The 15,703-nt window shown below is 35.6% G+C and overlaps 1 protein-coding gene across 3 annotated transcripts in view; it reads left to right on the plus strand.

Annotated features, from left to right (window-relative positions):
• The first annotated feature begins 80 nt into the window (after positions 1 to 80).
• The window catches only part of LOC115212903 (E3 ubiquitin-protein ligase Su(dx)), a 165,329-nt gene continuing 149,706 nt past the window's right edge, over positions 81 to 15,703 (plus strand). For 2 of the 3 annotated variants that reach the window (XM_029781717.2, XM_029781718.2), the window contains exon 1: positions 81 to 539. The gene's annotated coding sequence lies outside the window, so the exon portion shown is untranslated. The remainder of the gene's footprint in view (positions 540 to 15,703) is intronic. The other variant, XM_029781719.2, reaches the window with a different exon arrangement.

Here is a 15,703-nt window from a genome sequence, read left to right on the forward strand (position 1 = left end):
CATTATAAAAGCGACAAAATATTTATAAAAGTTGTTAATATATTACTGGTAAAATATTTATTCACTGTATGAAAAAACAAACTATTTCCTTTGAAAGTAATGACGTAATTAATCACATGACCGTCAGTGATGAAGAAGTAGAACTTAACAGCAATTCCATCACTGATGCACTGAGAGTGTAAATGTCAGATTTAATTCTTCCACAGAACGTCTAGTGAAGCTCTATTTCTAAACTGCAGTTATTGACGTGCTAGAATCTTGGGAAATATAGACGGCAGCTATTTACAGAAGCTACAAAACATAAATCTTCCACCAGCAAGTTGCTTGTACACTCATTTACATACTCCTTGAATTTCTTTTTAGACAAACGGCACTTAAAAAAAGCGTATGAAAGAGAAATAAAAACAAATAAACAGTGGCACCTGTATGAATCTAGAAACAGCTGGAGAGATCAGTGTGGACACCTTTACCCTATTACCGTTCTTAATGCGACAGGTCTTCCTTTATACACTCTGAACCTTATAACATCGATACCTCAGGTTTGAACTTTTTATTATTTTTTTCATTATATTGTCAATGTCCTATAGAGTGGGCGACTCGATTAACGGCAGCTGCCTGTGGTCATGAGGGAACATTTCTTAACATTGCTTTAACCTCTATCACTTCGATTCGTTTTGAAGTATTTAATGATTAATCTATGGTTAATGCAATAACCGTACTTGTCATTACAGCACTGTACTTCGTCATTTCTCTCTCATCACAAATCATGCTTTCTTATCTGTGAAAGTATTTGGTTGTTGTTTTTTTGGCTGAAGTGGGTGGAATGATTTAAGGGGAAAAAATTACGTTTTTTCTGATTTGATTTTGTTCAATTGGAATTTGGCTCAGCCAAAATACTGATTTTCAGTTTACGTGTAGCGCGGAAGTGGCGATATATATATATATATGTTTGTGTTTACAGCCAAATCGAGAAGGACTTCGTGTTGATAATGACTTTCTTTTTAACTTTTAAGTGTAGATTGACGATAATAATCGAAAATTACGCAATCTGTTTGTGAAAGTTATCACATATTTCGTGTTTTATTATTATTTTTTTTACTTTTGCAGTTCGATTCAGCTACAAATATTTTAAACATTTCAACTTTCAACTGTTTTTGACATTTCCCTCTATATATGTAGTGTGTATTCGTGAATCTTTCAATATACATGTACATATCTATATACAGCTTAACTTATTTTTAGTTCAATCATCTGAAATCAGCAATCATAACAAGGACCTACGGTCTTTCTGATCTCGGATTATAGCGATTAGATTAACAATTAGCAACTACTTATAAATTATAATCAAAAAAATGTTCAACCTGGTATTTTAAAACGATCATTTAAGTGTTCTAATACCATGTATTAATGAATTTAAAGATTGTTTTTGATAATTACATTATATGTAGAATTTTACAAGATTACCTTTCTTAAAAAGGTCGAAAAAAAATCTCTACCAAAAATCAGCAAATATATAGATTATATATGTTAGTAAATGAACGTCTGTAGTTGATGCCTGTTTGAGATAGTTAAATTTTTGACATCAAGATTTGATGTGGGTTTTTTTATTGAAGATGTTTACCGACAATAACTCAACAGAGCATACACACACACACACACACTATATATATATATATATACTAAGCAATAAGGGTTTAGCAACGAGTTGCCTTACCACATACCGAATTTAGAAATAGCAGTCAAAGGGTTATAGCTATTTCTTCTACTAAAAAGGGAGATCTCAGTAAAAACAGCATTTGGAAGGCAGACACAAACAGGTATAAAAATATATATATATATATATATTGTAAAAAAAAACATAAATCCTGTGCATCTTAGAGAATATATATATATATGCACACACACACATATACATATATGGATAAAGACATTTGCAATGATTGTTATTTTTTCACTTGTTATTTTGATTAGCATATGAAATAAAAATGATTTTTTATTCCACTGACCATTTTATGAAATTTTCACCTTGACTCATGCTCTTTCTTAAACACCCACGCTCATATATAGCATATACTGAGCCAACATCTGGTTTACACACACATATGTATGTAATACATACACACACAATAATGTTTGTTACACGCGTGTTGTGTCTACGTAAGATTTATAGATATTTAAAAAAGAATGATATTGTGTATTCGGATAAAACGTTAGTTCAGTGTCAACGTTAATCTGTCTCAGCTGTTGTTACTCCTGCAAATACAAAATTTCAGTTTGTGCATTGATAATGAGGTTAACTTGTGAACAGTAAATTAAAAAAAAAAAATTCCTTTTTTTTTTTTTTAAATTATATGCTAAGGTAATATTACTAATTTACAAACTCCAGAATATCCATGTTGTTTTAGCAACCCCAGAAAGATATAGGCAAAATGGAATGATTTGAACTCGGAACAACACAGCGCCGACTTTGGATAGCAGAGCTAATTTCTTAGTTATATTGTTTCGTACATGTGGAGTTGTGACTTTCATGCCAAGAGTATTAGTAAAATAAAACAAAAATCGGTGGAAGATTTACTATAAGGATTTCTAAAATGTATATAATTTTTTTTACAAGTCGTAAAATTTCCTAACGTAAGCGCACAGTCACGGGTTTATTTGGTTGAGAAATGTGAAATTCATGCCTTTCCCAACCAAATGGTTCCAGTCAGGTATCAAAAATGGACTTGTCTCACCTGGTGCTTACCACTATTCGACGGCGTGATGATTGTAGTCGCAATAATGATTTTTTAGGCACTTGGCCAGAGAGTTTCAGGAATAATAATATTATTAATAATAATAATCCTTCTATAGGCACAAGACCTGAAATTTATGGGTAGTAGGCTAGCCGATTACATCGACTCTAATGCTAAGCTGGTACTTTTAACCCCTTTTTATCGACCCCAAAAGGAATTTGAACTCAGAAGGAATGCCGAGAAGCATTTTGTCTGGTGTTGTAATATTTTATAATGAAGTCGAATTTTAGATGTAATGTAATCTTAAGGATTTACGTGGTGTTTGGCACATGCTGACACATTTCGTTTCCAACCCTGACATAAAGATTAAATGGTCACACTCACACGTACGATGTTGTTTTTATAACATCATGTCACGTTCGTCTGTTTGTTTAAATGTTTTGGGTTTTGTTGCTTTGATGTTAATGTAAGTTTATTCGCTGGTGGCCGCTTTAGTTAATAATGATGATGATTGTTATTTTGACCTCTCTTGTCAGGCGCGTAATTCCTTTTCTCTAAAAACATGACGTTTTTATTTGATTTAATTTCCTTATTAAAACTAGCATCAAAGATGGTATATTTATGTTTCAATAGACAAAATTATATAGTAGAAAATAGTGTGTATTCCATATTCGAAGAGATAACCAAAGGAGGAGGAATGGATTATAACAGCTATCGTATATGCGAAATATTTTTCGAGAGTAGACTCCGGGAGTCCATCCTCGACATTAAAAGAAGTATTAACGGTATTTTAATTTCAGTAATGCAAACGATGTCCAATTCGAATTTGAACATTTAAATTCTTTTGCCGATGTAATTTCTAACTCCCGCATTTTATTTACGAGACAGTCTACCTAAGCCTAGCTTACGTAACTTTTATCGATTGAATCGTTCCTATATATCGTTGATACTCTCTTTTTCTGGACCCTCGATGGGAGGAAAGACAATGCTGATTTTGGCAAGATATATAAAATCAACAGAACAAGCTCCACGTCGAACTAGTTTCTGCTCAGTCAACAATAAGGGTTTTACATACTCGATTATCTCCTTAAAACTGTTCGACAAAAGATTTCGTCAGACATTTACGATCTGGTCATTGCATTCCCACAGTTAAAAATATCATTGGACACCCTTCCCCAAACACTATTCTCAAAACTTATTTCGTACAATACGATCACCGCTAGCTGTTAAAATCCCTTCCCTCTCCCTTTAGTTCTCATTCTTCCTCAACCTACATGAGTTTTAATGTCATTGTGTGTAACACTATCCTGTTGTGGAATACTGGGCAATGCTGCTACCCTACCATATAATTTTGTGTCTGGTCAAAATAAATCATTCTTGTTGCTAGTTTTAATGACGAAAGGGAAGTGGAAATACGCACGACAAAAAAAAAAAAAAGCAGAAAGAAACAAAATAACTATCATTATCATCACTTTTGTCATCTTCATTAACTAATCGACCAAATGGAAATAAACTTATTCTTCGTTAGCAAACATTCCTATTAATTTATACGTATAAGAATCTAATATGGTACCTCTACATGGACGTCATTCGACCTACTAGAAATAACAACCAAGTCTTCCTCAAATCACACCCCAATGTCATAAAAAAGAAAGGAAACACTGGAGTGTGTAATCCTCGATGTACTAAATGTTGAATGGTCATGACTGGAGCACTTTTGACTATAGGTCAACTCGATCTCGATCAGAACTGTCTTAGGATTTAATGTGTGTGTTTGTGAAACGTATTTTTAAAATATGTATTATATTTTACCTCATACTTAGTGAAGGAAAGGAAGATGGTATCTCTAGTCATTTACAGAGCCTTTGATACGTGTTGTAGGAAATTAACTTCAGACTGCAGACCTGTTTTGAATGGTGTAGAATCTGCTAAAAGCGTCCATTGGGCCAAGTGATGTTAAGATGATTAAAGAACTAAAAAGAAAAGATTAAGTCAAACTGGCAGCATCCACAGTTTACATCTATTAAAATTCAATCAGAAAACTTTCGAAGATACTTGCCCAAGATGACATACAGTGGGGTTGAACCTGAAACTATTTAGCTGAAAAGTGAGTTTCTTAACTACATTGTCATGCCAGTGTTTGTTATAGTATTATACTTTGTTTAGTATTATTATGTAAAACAAATCACCCAGTTTGGGTGATCTGCCCTCTGAGTTTTATGGTTATATGCCTGATCTGTTTGGCAACTATCACAACTGGTAGCAAAGCTAGGAAAGTCCTCGTCAACAAAGGGGATATTATAGACAATTTCCAACCCATTGCTCTGTTAAATACTTCTACAATAACCTCCACTTCATGCAATATATCATAGAAAGAACAGGTAACAGATCTGGTGTTGGTGGGTCCCTGATGAATTTCGATCAGTCAAAAACCTTCAATAGGTTTGACTATTGCTACTTGGCAGCAGTCGTAGAAGCATCCACTTTTGGATCTGTTTTCAGTGGTTGGATTACGGTAATGCACAGTGGGGCTTGTTCAATGGTTAAGCTAAATGGCCATCTCATGGAACTGTTTCATATTGTATGCTCAATCTGTCAGAAGTGTCTTCTTTAATCTCTTAAAACATACTGGCTTTTGAGTCATTGCTGCAGAAGCTACAACTCTTGAGGAGCATCCCTTTTGAGTTGGGATATAGAAGAATTGTGTTGGATAACATCACTATAATGGTGTCAGTCACCATGGAAGTTCAGGTACTCAGTTCCATTTTAAGCGAATACAAGTTGATGGCAGGAGCAAAGGTAGATCTGAATAAGTTTGTGGGTGCTTGCAGCTTGGCAAGTATATGCCATTAAATACCATAGTAGGTCACTGGTCAGGTGGACTGGTTAAATTGCTTGAAGTCGAGCTTGGTCTGAACCTCCAGATAGACAGGAACTGGAATGAGATTAGAAGTGGGGTGGCTGACCTCACTCGGAAATGGGTTGAGAGGAAACCATCCCTGAAAGGTTAAGCAGAAATGGTGAATGTCTACATTGCCTCTATTATAACTTACCACCTGACTATTGTATCTTGTCCCAGTCCATGTCTGGCCAGACTAGAGTGTCTACTTTTCACTTCCTGTAAAAGGACACATTCCACTTGTCAGGCAGTTTATCTGTTGCCAGTGCCCTTTGGAAGGTGGGCCTAGGCATGTTGTGACTGTTGATGTGCAGACATGAGTTGAGGCTACCTACAGATTTTCCTGGACAGTGAGCCAGTGTGATCTTTGTAAGATATGTCTTTTTGCAGCTCATCTCTTTGATGGAGCTGCAGTCCTAGGGTAAAAAAAGATCAAGATTGGGTACCTGGTACCTGGATTGTTGTTAGGCATTCATCAGCTAACAGGCAGGACAGGAAGTGAGTTTTCCTCTGTCTAGTGGCTATAGTGAAAGAGGTTGCATGGTAAATGAGGCTAAAAAGATTGAGGAAAGACACCATCCTCTTCAGTTGAGCTCTCCTGGACTTTTTTAAGTCTACTTGGAAAATAAAATGAGGGTGGAGAGGGAAGATCTCTCTCCTGGTGAATTTGTAAGAAGGTGGGTGACTGGCAGAAATGGTTAAGGTGAACGGATCTACTTGAAGCGTGTGCCTGTAGATCAGAGAGCAACAGTTGGTTTATGGTCAGGTGGTCACGGTTATCCTTGATCTGTGGGTTTCCTTGATTAGCTTAGATAGAGGTTCTGTATCAGGAGGACTGCATCATTCATGTATTCACATATTTTAAAAATTGTCTTTTATCTCATTTTACTCTCCTTTTGCTTTGTTTCTCTTCATCTTTTATTTAAACCCCCCCCCCCCAATTATAAACTGTTCTTTCAATGTGGCAAATAAAAGAAGTCATCATCATCATTATTATTTTAATTGTTAGCATGCTAGGCAAAATGCTTAGTGGTATTTTGTCTGTCTCCATGTTCTGAGTTCAAATTCTGCCGAGGTTGACTTTGCCTTTCATCCTTCTGGGGTATATAAATTAAGTGCCAGTCAAGTACTGGAGTCGATGTGATTGATTGTCCCTTTCCCCACAAAAATCCACACCTTGTGCCTATAGTAGAAAGGATTATTACTAAGCTAGCACTATTGAAAGAATAAATTTTTACATTTTGAATAGGATTGGTAGACTATAAACAGAAAGAAAGCATCTCTCCACCACATCAGATTTCACAGGGATGTTCTTGTCAAGACACAGCAGTATTGTTTAAAAAATACTTATAGCAAATAATAATGGATGGATATTGAGAACCTTTTATAACACCAAGCTATCTGAGACTGCCCTGGTTCTATGTCATAAACTTCTTGTTTTCAAGTGATCTAAGTTAAAGTCTCTCATGAAAATTTCATGTTAATTTATGTTCCAAACACCAGTTTAATAATGATAAAGTTATTTTACAAAATTCTTCATTATTTTCAAAATTTACTGAAACAAATGCAGTGTATTTCAGTAGAAACATGGCAACAGAAAGGGCTAAATTACACACACACACACACACACACACACACATGAATGCATGCACATACTTGCTTTCTCTCTCTCATTCTCTCTCTTTTGGCAAAACATGAAATTCTTCTTTTACTTGTTTCAGTCATTTGACTGCAGCCATGTTGGAGCACAGCTTTTAGTCAAACAATTCAACCCTAGGACTTATTCTTTTGTAAGTCTAGTACTTATTCTATCAGTCTCTTTTGCTAAGCCACTAAGTTACGGGGGTGTAAACACACCAATATCAGTTGTCAAGCGTTGGTGGGGTGGGGGAACAAACACAGACACACAAATACACTCACACATAACAAATGTATATATATATATACTCTCTTTTAGTCTTTTACTTGTTTCAGTCATTTGACTGCGGCCATGCTAGAAGGAGCAAATCGACCCTGGGACTTATTCTTTGTAAGCCCAGTACTTATTCTATCGGTCTCTTTTGCCGAACCGCTAAGTGACGGGGACATAAACACACCAGCATCGGTTGTCAAGCAATGCTAGTGGGACAAACACAGACACACAAACATATACACATACACATATATATATATACATATATACAACAGGCTTCTTTCAGTTTCCGTCTACCAAATCCACTCACAAGGCATTGGTCGGCCTGGGGCTATAGCAGAAGACACTTGCCCAAGATGCCACGCAGTGGGACTGAACCCGGAACCATGTGGTTGGTAAGCAAGCTACTTACCACACAGCCACTCCATATATATAACCCTTGCTTTCCCTACTCTCGCCTCCCCCAATCCCAACACCACACCACACACCACCATATCACACATCAGATCACACCACCACGCACACATTAGCACTGACCACTTCCCAGCTGCACACCATGATCCACATACACACATGCACACGTCAAGATCACCAGCCCTCTTCCACATGCACATACACGGTCTCTTAAACACACGCATGCGCACCTTCATTTTGGGATCACCTCTACTTTATTATCTCCCCTTCCTAACTCTCCTGTATGACCTCTCTGTCTGGCATTCACCATGATAGATCGCTAGTCACTACACATTCTTTATTGTCTCTCCTTGTTTCTTTGTGTGTTCCTTTCTGTAGAAGAGCGTAGCTTCAAAATGTTAAAGACTTTTTCACTTCCTGAGCGTTAAACTAATACATCTGTTTGTTGTCTACTCCACCTGTCTTCATCTTTTATTTTTTTTGTGAATTCTCCTTATATATATGTAGGCACAGGCATGGCTGTGTATGAGTAGTTTGCTTACCAACCACATGGTTCTGGGTTCAGTTCCACTGCATGGCACCTTGGGAAGTGTTTTCTATTATAGCTTCAGGCCAACCAGAGCCTTGTGAGTGGATTTGGTAGACGGAAACTGAAAGAAGCCCATTGTGTGTGTGTATATATATATATTTATATATGTGTGTGTGTCTGTGTTTGTCTCCCCACCATTGCTTGACAACTGATGTTGGTGTGTTTACATCCCCGTAACTTAGAAGTTTGGCAAAAGAGACTGATACGATAAGTACTAGGCTTACAAAGAATAAGTCCTGGGGTCGATTTGTTCAACTAAAAAGGGAGGTGCTCCAGCATGGCCGCAGTCGAATGACTGAAACAAAAGAATACATGACGGGCTTCTTTCAGTTTCCATCTACCAAATCCACTCACTAGGCATTGGTCAGTCCGAGGCTATAGTAGAAGACACTCACCCAATGTACCATGCAGTGGGACTGAACCCAGAACCATGTGGTTGGGAAGCAAGTTTCTAACCACACAGTCATGCCTGTGTCTATAAATTGGATAGGAATATTTAGTAACATCTGGCAGTTTCTCTGATTGGCTATTTTATCATTTCTTTTATTTAATGGCTGAAATTAATTGGCTTTCTGCTGACCTCATTAGCAATTTAGAATTTCATGCCCAGAGTCAGCCATAAAATTATTGAATAAAAAAATCTTGTGAAAAGTGAAGGTGGGAAGCAGGTGAAGCATATTTGATAACTATATATGTGTGTGTGAGTGCATGCACATGTATACTGTATTTGATGGCATAAAAGATGCACCACAATCAGATGTATATATTTAGAAAAAGTGTGTTAGGGGTGAGGCTCAACTTTACATATAGGATCTGGGGTGCATGTTTTTTTTTTTTGGTGGTGGGGAGATATTTTGTTTGATAAAAAAACGAGAAAGTACGTCCTATATGCTATCAAATACAATGTATATGTGTGTGTACACATATACATTCAATAGTGTGCTTTGATGAAGTACATGTTGCTAGATGTTCTGGAATATGTTTAATCTTTTAGCATCCAGATTACTCTGTTAAATTCAATGTTTATATATTCACGTTGATTTGAATTAATCATGCACTAGCTTTGAATTAATCATGTAGCTTTGAGATTTCATTGATGTGATTGCTTACTTTTAGAATGACATTATTAGGTGAGTGTAAAAGAGGCCTGATCTGGCCAGTATGAATATAAATAGGTAGAAAATTTTAGGCCAGTTTAAATGCTAAAGGGTTAAATCAATGTTCCTTTTCTAGTCCCATGATGCATTGTAACTATTAATCAAGCAAGGATAGGCTAGATTGTGGTACACAAGTCTCATATTTTAATAACAACAAAAACCAATTACTGATATTTAATATGCAATGTTTCAAGTGGTTATATAACAAGTTATGCAGATATATACTCTCTTCAGTCATTACAAGTAAAATACATTGATTGTTTTAAATTTACCCCAGTGTAGACTGCATATGCAATAGATAACCACAGAAAAAAACAACAAAAAATAACCCAACAAAAAACAAAATGGAAAAATCCCAGATAAAAATAAGAGAGAATATATTTGTAGGAGTTTGTGAGGATGGGGAGGAGTAATTAAAGATATAATGATGGAAAGTGAATAAATACACAGACAATAAGTTTCAACTACAGAAACAAAAGAATGAATAATGAATTATACTGCCAAAGACAAGGCACTTAATTCTCACGCAGGGTGAGTAGTATAAACCCCTTGCTAACAACTTAGCTAAACAATTTCTACCTTGTTCTCTGGACTATAGTATCTTCAAATATAAGATAGTGTAATTTAGGCCATTGCTCTGCAGTTAAGTGTAAGGTCATACAATGAATTTGATATGTTGTAGAATAAAGTTGTTGGTGTTAAATGTTAATCAATCACAAAAGTACTAGACAAAAGCAGCAACAATAATCATCATCCATCATTTTGAATCCGGTGGATTTTTTTCTCCGTTAACAGGATGGCAGGAGCTACCTCAATGCCATAGCAACCACCCTCACACCATCTCACCATCTTGCCCGGGTTTTGGGCATTCTCCCTTCTCAAACCAACCTTCCCAATCTCCTCCTCCACCTGTCCCCTCCACATTTTCCTCGGTGGTAGTGGGGCTTTGAAAGGGATCTCAGGGAGTAGCGTCCTTGCCTTCCTGAGCCAGTTTTCCACCACATTTCTTAAAAGTCATAGTAGAGGCCTTGGTCTCAGGACCATTCATGTCTAGAAACTGAGGTTGGAGGTAAGCAAGGGCATGCTCTCCATAGAAAATCCAGCTATGAAAAGTCCTCATGATAATAGCAAAGGAGAAATAACATTAATGATTTTATTTACAATAAAAGTATTAAATGTAGCTTTAAATTAATAGTAATACTTCCTACTATAGGTACAAGGCTTGAAATTTTAGGGAAGGAGGCTGGTCAATTACTTCGACCCCAGTACTCGACTGATACTTATTTCATCAACCCTGAAAGGATGAAAGGCAGAGTTTGAACTCAGAATGTAAAAACAAATGAAATGCTGGAGCACCACCCTTTGTCGAACAAATCGATCCCAGGACTTACTCTTTGTAAGCCTAGTACTTATTCCATTGGTCTCTTTTACCGAACCACATGGGAACGTAAACACACCAACACCAGTTGTCAAGCAATGGTGGTGGTGGGGGTGACAGACACATAAACACACACAACTGGCTTCTTTCAGTTTCCGTCTATCAAATCCACTCACAAAGCTTTGGTCCGCCCAAAATTTTGTTACAATTTATTTTGGATATAAGCTAATGCAGTAAATAAAGGATTTAGAAATACAGTCTTTTAGCATTTATTTATGTACAAAAAAAATATATAAATTTAATCAAAGGACTAAAATTAATAAATCCTTCAGCTACTTAATGCTTTTTGGAGCCTGCAATTGCCTATATTGTTGATTCTGTTATCATTTTTAATTGTTCCATTAGATAATAATAGAGTCAATAATATCTTTGCAAATATTTTCTCCTGAATTATTTGCTCTGTATCAAAAAAATATATATATACACATCTACTTGAAATGATGCTCATGATTGCACATTCAATACAATCATAGAAATTAAAAAGTAAAAAGCTAAAACAGTCATAAGTGAGCACTTGGTACTTCTAGTGTTAAGTGGGACTGCACTTGAGATATTACCTGTATGGCGGTAATTGTTAGTGTGAAAGATGTAAATGTACTGTAAACCTGATTATAGCAAAGATATCCTAAAAGGATAGAATATTTGGTAATTTTCAACATAATGAAAGAAATAGTTGATTTGATGGGACATTGTAGTGGATAATAGTTTATATGGTAGTAAGAAGCTATTGTGAAAGGAGAAATGTAAAAGTAGCTGAATGTTTTTCTTATCTTTCTGTAATTATTCGTGGCTTTGCTTATGCAGTCTAATATATATACAGGGGAAAATTTGAAATTACCAATGTATTTCACTTGTAATAACTGAAGAGAATCAATATCTGTGTAACAACTTCTTACACAACTACTTGAAATGTGTGTATTAAATCCATTTGAAATAACTGGTTATTATTCATGTGCATACATTATATGTGTGTGTATATACATATACATTTGTGTATGTGTATATACTTCTGTCATTTCTTGTGTGTCCCATGACTTTTTTTGAATGAGCATGCAACATGTGCATGCTTTTCAATCTATATATCCTGTGGTAAGCGTAGAGGATAGACACTAATTTTTTTTAGCTAAGTCTAAGTTCTGCTCACTACCCTTGATTTTTCTTATGCTCAGATTTTCTCACACTTCATTTGTATTCTGGTGTTCATGCACCGTACACCCATCAGAGTATGTTGGCTTTACTTCTTTTTAGTTTTGCTACCATGCAGCATCAGAGTTAAGCATTATCCAATTTACCCTTCACTCACATAGATAAGACCTTTGTTCACAACAGTGATAAAAGTACCTGAAATTTTACCAGCTTTTTCTTATTCTGGCTGTTATACTTTCTGGACAACCTGTCCTGCTAATTATGTTCGTTAGATAATAGAAACTATTAACTACTACTACTGAGCTAGCCACTTGAGTATCTATTTCTGGTTTATTCTGAGTATGTATTGTTTCAGTGCATGTATTCAGATACACACACTTGCATACATGTATGCATTTAGATGTGTTGATGACTGAAGAGAAATAATTTTGTTAATTTTTTTTAGAGCTGAGGTTTCACTGCTTGCTTTTAGTAATGAAAGAAAACTTCAGAGTGGCAACGTAGGGTATATTTTCCTTGTTTTAGGAAACTGATTTGTCTCAAAGACAGATGGAGGACTAAAACTGATTAGAAATGTAAACAAATTTCTGTGATATCACAGATTCCAGTGTTATCAAAAAAAAAAAAAAATTGGAGCAGTATTTGTTGAGGAAATCCAATCTATAATATGAGTCACGTGTTGAAATAACTAACCTACTTCTGCTTGAGTAATTTCTTAGCAATGAAAGTGTTCTGAAGGAAATGAAATTTAGACTTATTTATTGAAAGGTACATGATTTAGTAAAAAGAATGATAATGAACAACAACAAGAAATCTGTGACTCAGTTTCAATTTGCATTAAAGACGGCTGCTTCATTTATCTCGCTCAATTCTGTTGGGAATTGTATAATTGTCACAACTTCTACTGCAGTCTCCCAGCAGATCTGAAGCATTATGTATATAGTTGTAAGAAAACAAAATTGTATTATAATAGCTTTATTTATACCCCCCCCCTTTTGTGACACATTAAACAAAAATGCTTGTTGGCCTGATAATGAAAGTCGAGAGAATGTTAAGAATGGACTGTAGCTGAGTTAATGTAAGAATAATATGCAGGATATGTAATGGGATCTTGATAAAAATATTTGTGTTAGGATCTCGTTGTATTATATAAAGTAATGTCATCAAATGAAAAACATAGAAAGCTATTTGGATTTGTAAATTTATTTAGAAAATAATGTATCCTGTACTTATGGTAACTCCTTGATGTATTTCTATTTTAGCATGAAATTCCTTACGCTTTGCAAGTTATGTGTAAGAGCTGAGTGATTTGTTTGTATTAAAAAAAATTCTGTTTAAGAAGAAAGTTTTCATGTAAGTTTTATCCATCTGAAGAGAAAACTTGTTTAGCCTTTATTATTTTCATCTTTAACTTCAAGATAGCTTTATTCTTAGGACAGCAATCTTGCAGAAACGTTAGAGCATTGGAAAGAATGCTTCACAGTATTTGTTCCAGGTTTTTTAAGGTCTCATTGAAATCCTGATGGGAGTCAGCTTTACCTTGCATCCTTTCAAGATCAATAAAAATAAAGAAACAGTTACATACTGAGATTGATAGCATCTATAATTTCTCTTTCCTTCACAATTGCTGGCTTTGTGTCTAAATTGGAAACCATTATTATTATTTTATTATTGCATTTTGTCCATCTTTATGATCTGACTTCAAATTCTACTGAGGTCAACTTTATCTTTCATCCGTTCGGGGTCGATGAAATAAGTACCAGTTAAACACTGGGGTCGATGTAATTGACCCCAAAATTCCAGGCCTTGTACCTACAGTAGAAAGGATTATTATTAGCTGTCAGCTTTCTTGATTTGTAAATATTTCATTCTTTCCTTTGTTATCTTTATGATTTTTTAAAAGATTTTCAGGTTACATCAGTATAAAAACAGTATTCTTTTATTTGTTTCAGTCATTTGACTGTGGCCATGCCTAGTACTTATTCTTTCGGTCTCTTTTGCTAAACCACTAAGTTATAGGGACGTAAATACACCAACATCGGTTGTCAAGTGGTGGTGGTGGGGGCAAACACAGAAACACAAACATATATACATGAGCTTCTTTCAGTTTTCGCCTATGACATCCATTCACAAGGCTTTGGTTGGCCCGAGGCTATAGTAGGAAACACTTGTCCAAGGTGCCATGCAGGGGGACTGAACCCAGAACCATGTGGTTGGGAAGCAAGCTACTTACCACACAGCCACTCCTGCGCCTGAGTAGTACACTTCTGTTAATTGTGATTATTCAGTTTGATTGTATTGTTGTTCAGTACATTGTACTGAAGTAACACACCCACTATTGTTGAGATTTTACATCTCTATTTATTTGTTATTTATATATATTCAAGGCAACAGAAATAGCTACATTCAGTTTATTTGGGAAAACATTTTCACACAAACTTGCACTTCATTTTAGAAACTCTGAGGAACCTATAAGGTGATGCACAAACACTCCGCTGTGGGTGCACTGCATCTGATAGCAGAAGCAGCTGGAAGCTAACCCTAAGCCTCGTCATTTATTTAATTTTATGTTACTCTATATACTTGCATATGTATATTGAGTTCTAACAATAGATTATTAGTATCACTACACCTAAATGTAATCTTATACACACACACATACGTATTAGGTGCAAGCATGGCCATATAGTTACAAAGTTTGCTTTATATCCATGTAGTCATGGGTCCAGGCCCTCTGCATTGTACCTTGGACCAGTGCTTTCTACTATAACCTTGGGCTGACCAATGCTTCACGTGTAGAATTTGTTGTAAGTTGAGAAGCTCATTATATATATATCATCGTTTAACGTCCGTTTTCCATGCTAGCAAGGGTTGGATGGTTCAACCGAGGTCTGGGAAGCCAGGAGGCTGCACCAGACTCCAGTCATATATATATATATAGGTAGATAGATAAATATAGATATGTGTATGTGTATACATACACATTTATACACTCATGCATACATCATTTTTACATATCATTCACACAGTTTCATTGAAAATTGTGCCTTTGTTTACAATTTCTGGTAAGCAACAGTTTTGTAGTTTTTAGCATTCAACTTGTGTGGGGACAATGGAATGAGGGAAGCTCCGTAAAAAAAAACAAAAAAACAAGACAATACTTTTCTTGGAAAAGAGCTAACAGTTAGTGGAAGGAAGAGCATCTGGCTGCAGAAAATCCTCTTCAAGTTTTGTCTAACCTATATCAGCCTTGAAAAGATGAATGTAAAATATGCACTTACGTAGGTAAATGGAAATGGATGCACTAATATACATAGTGTGTTACTATCCAGTACCTTTAGACAGACATCTATGTTATTTTTTTGAACAGTTCACTAATTAACTGATAAAAAAAAAGAAAGTTATTATTTTATATA

The sequence above is a fragment of the Octopus sinensis genome, linkage group LG6 (genome assembly GCF_006345805.1).
Source record: "Octopus sinensis linkage group LG6, ASM634580v1, whole genome shotgun sequence".
NCBI classification, from domain to species: domain Eukaryota; kingdom Metazoa; phylum Mollusca; class Cephalopoda; order Octopoda; family Octopodidae; genus Octopus; species Octopus sinensis.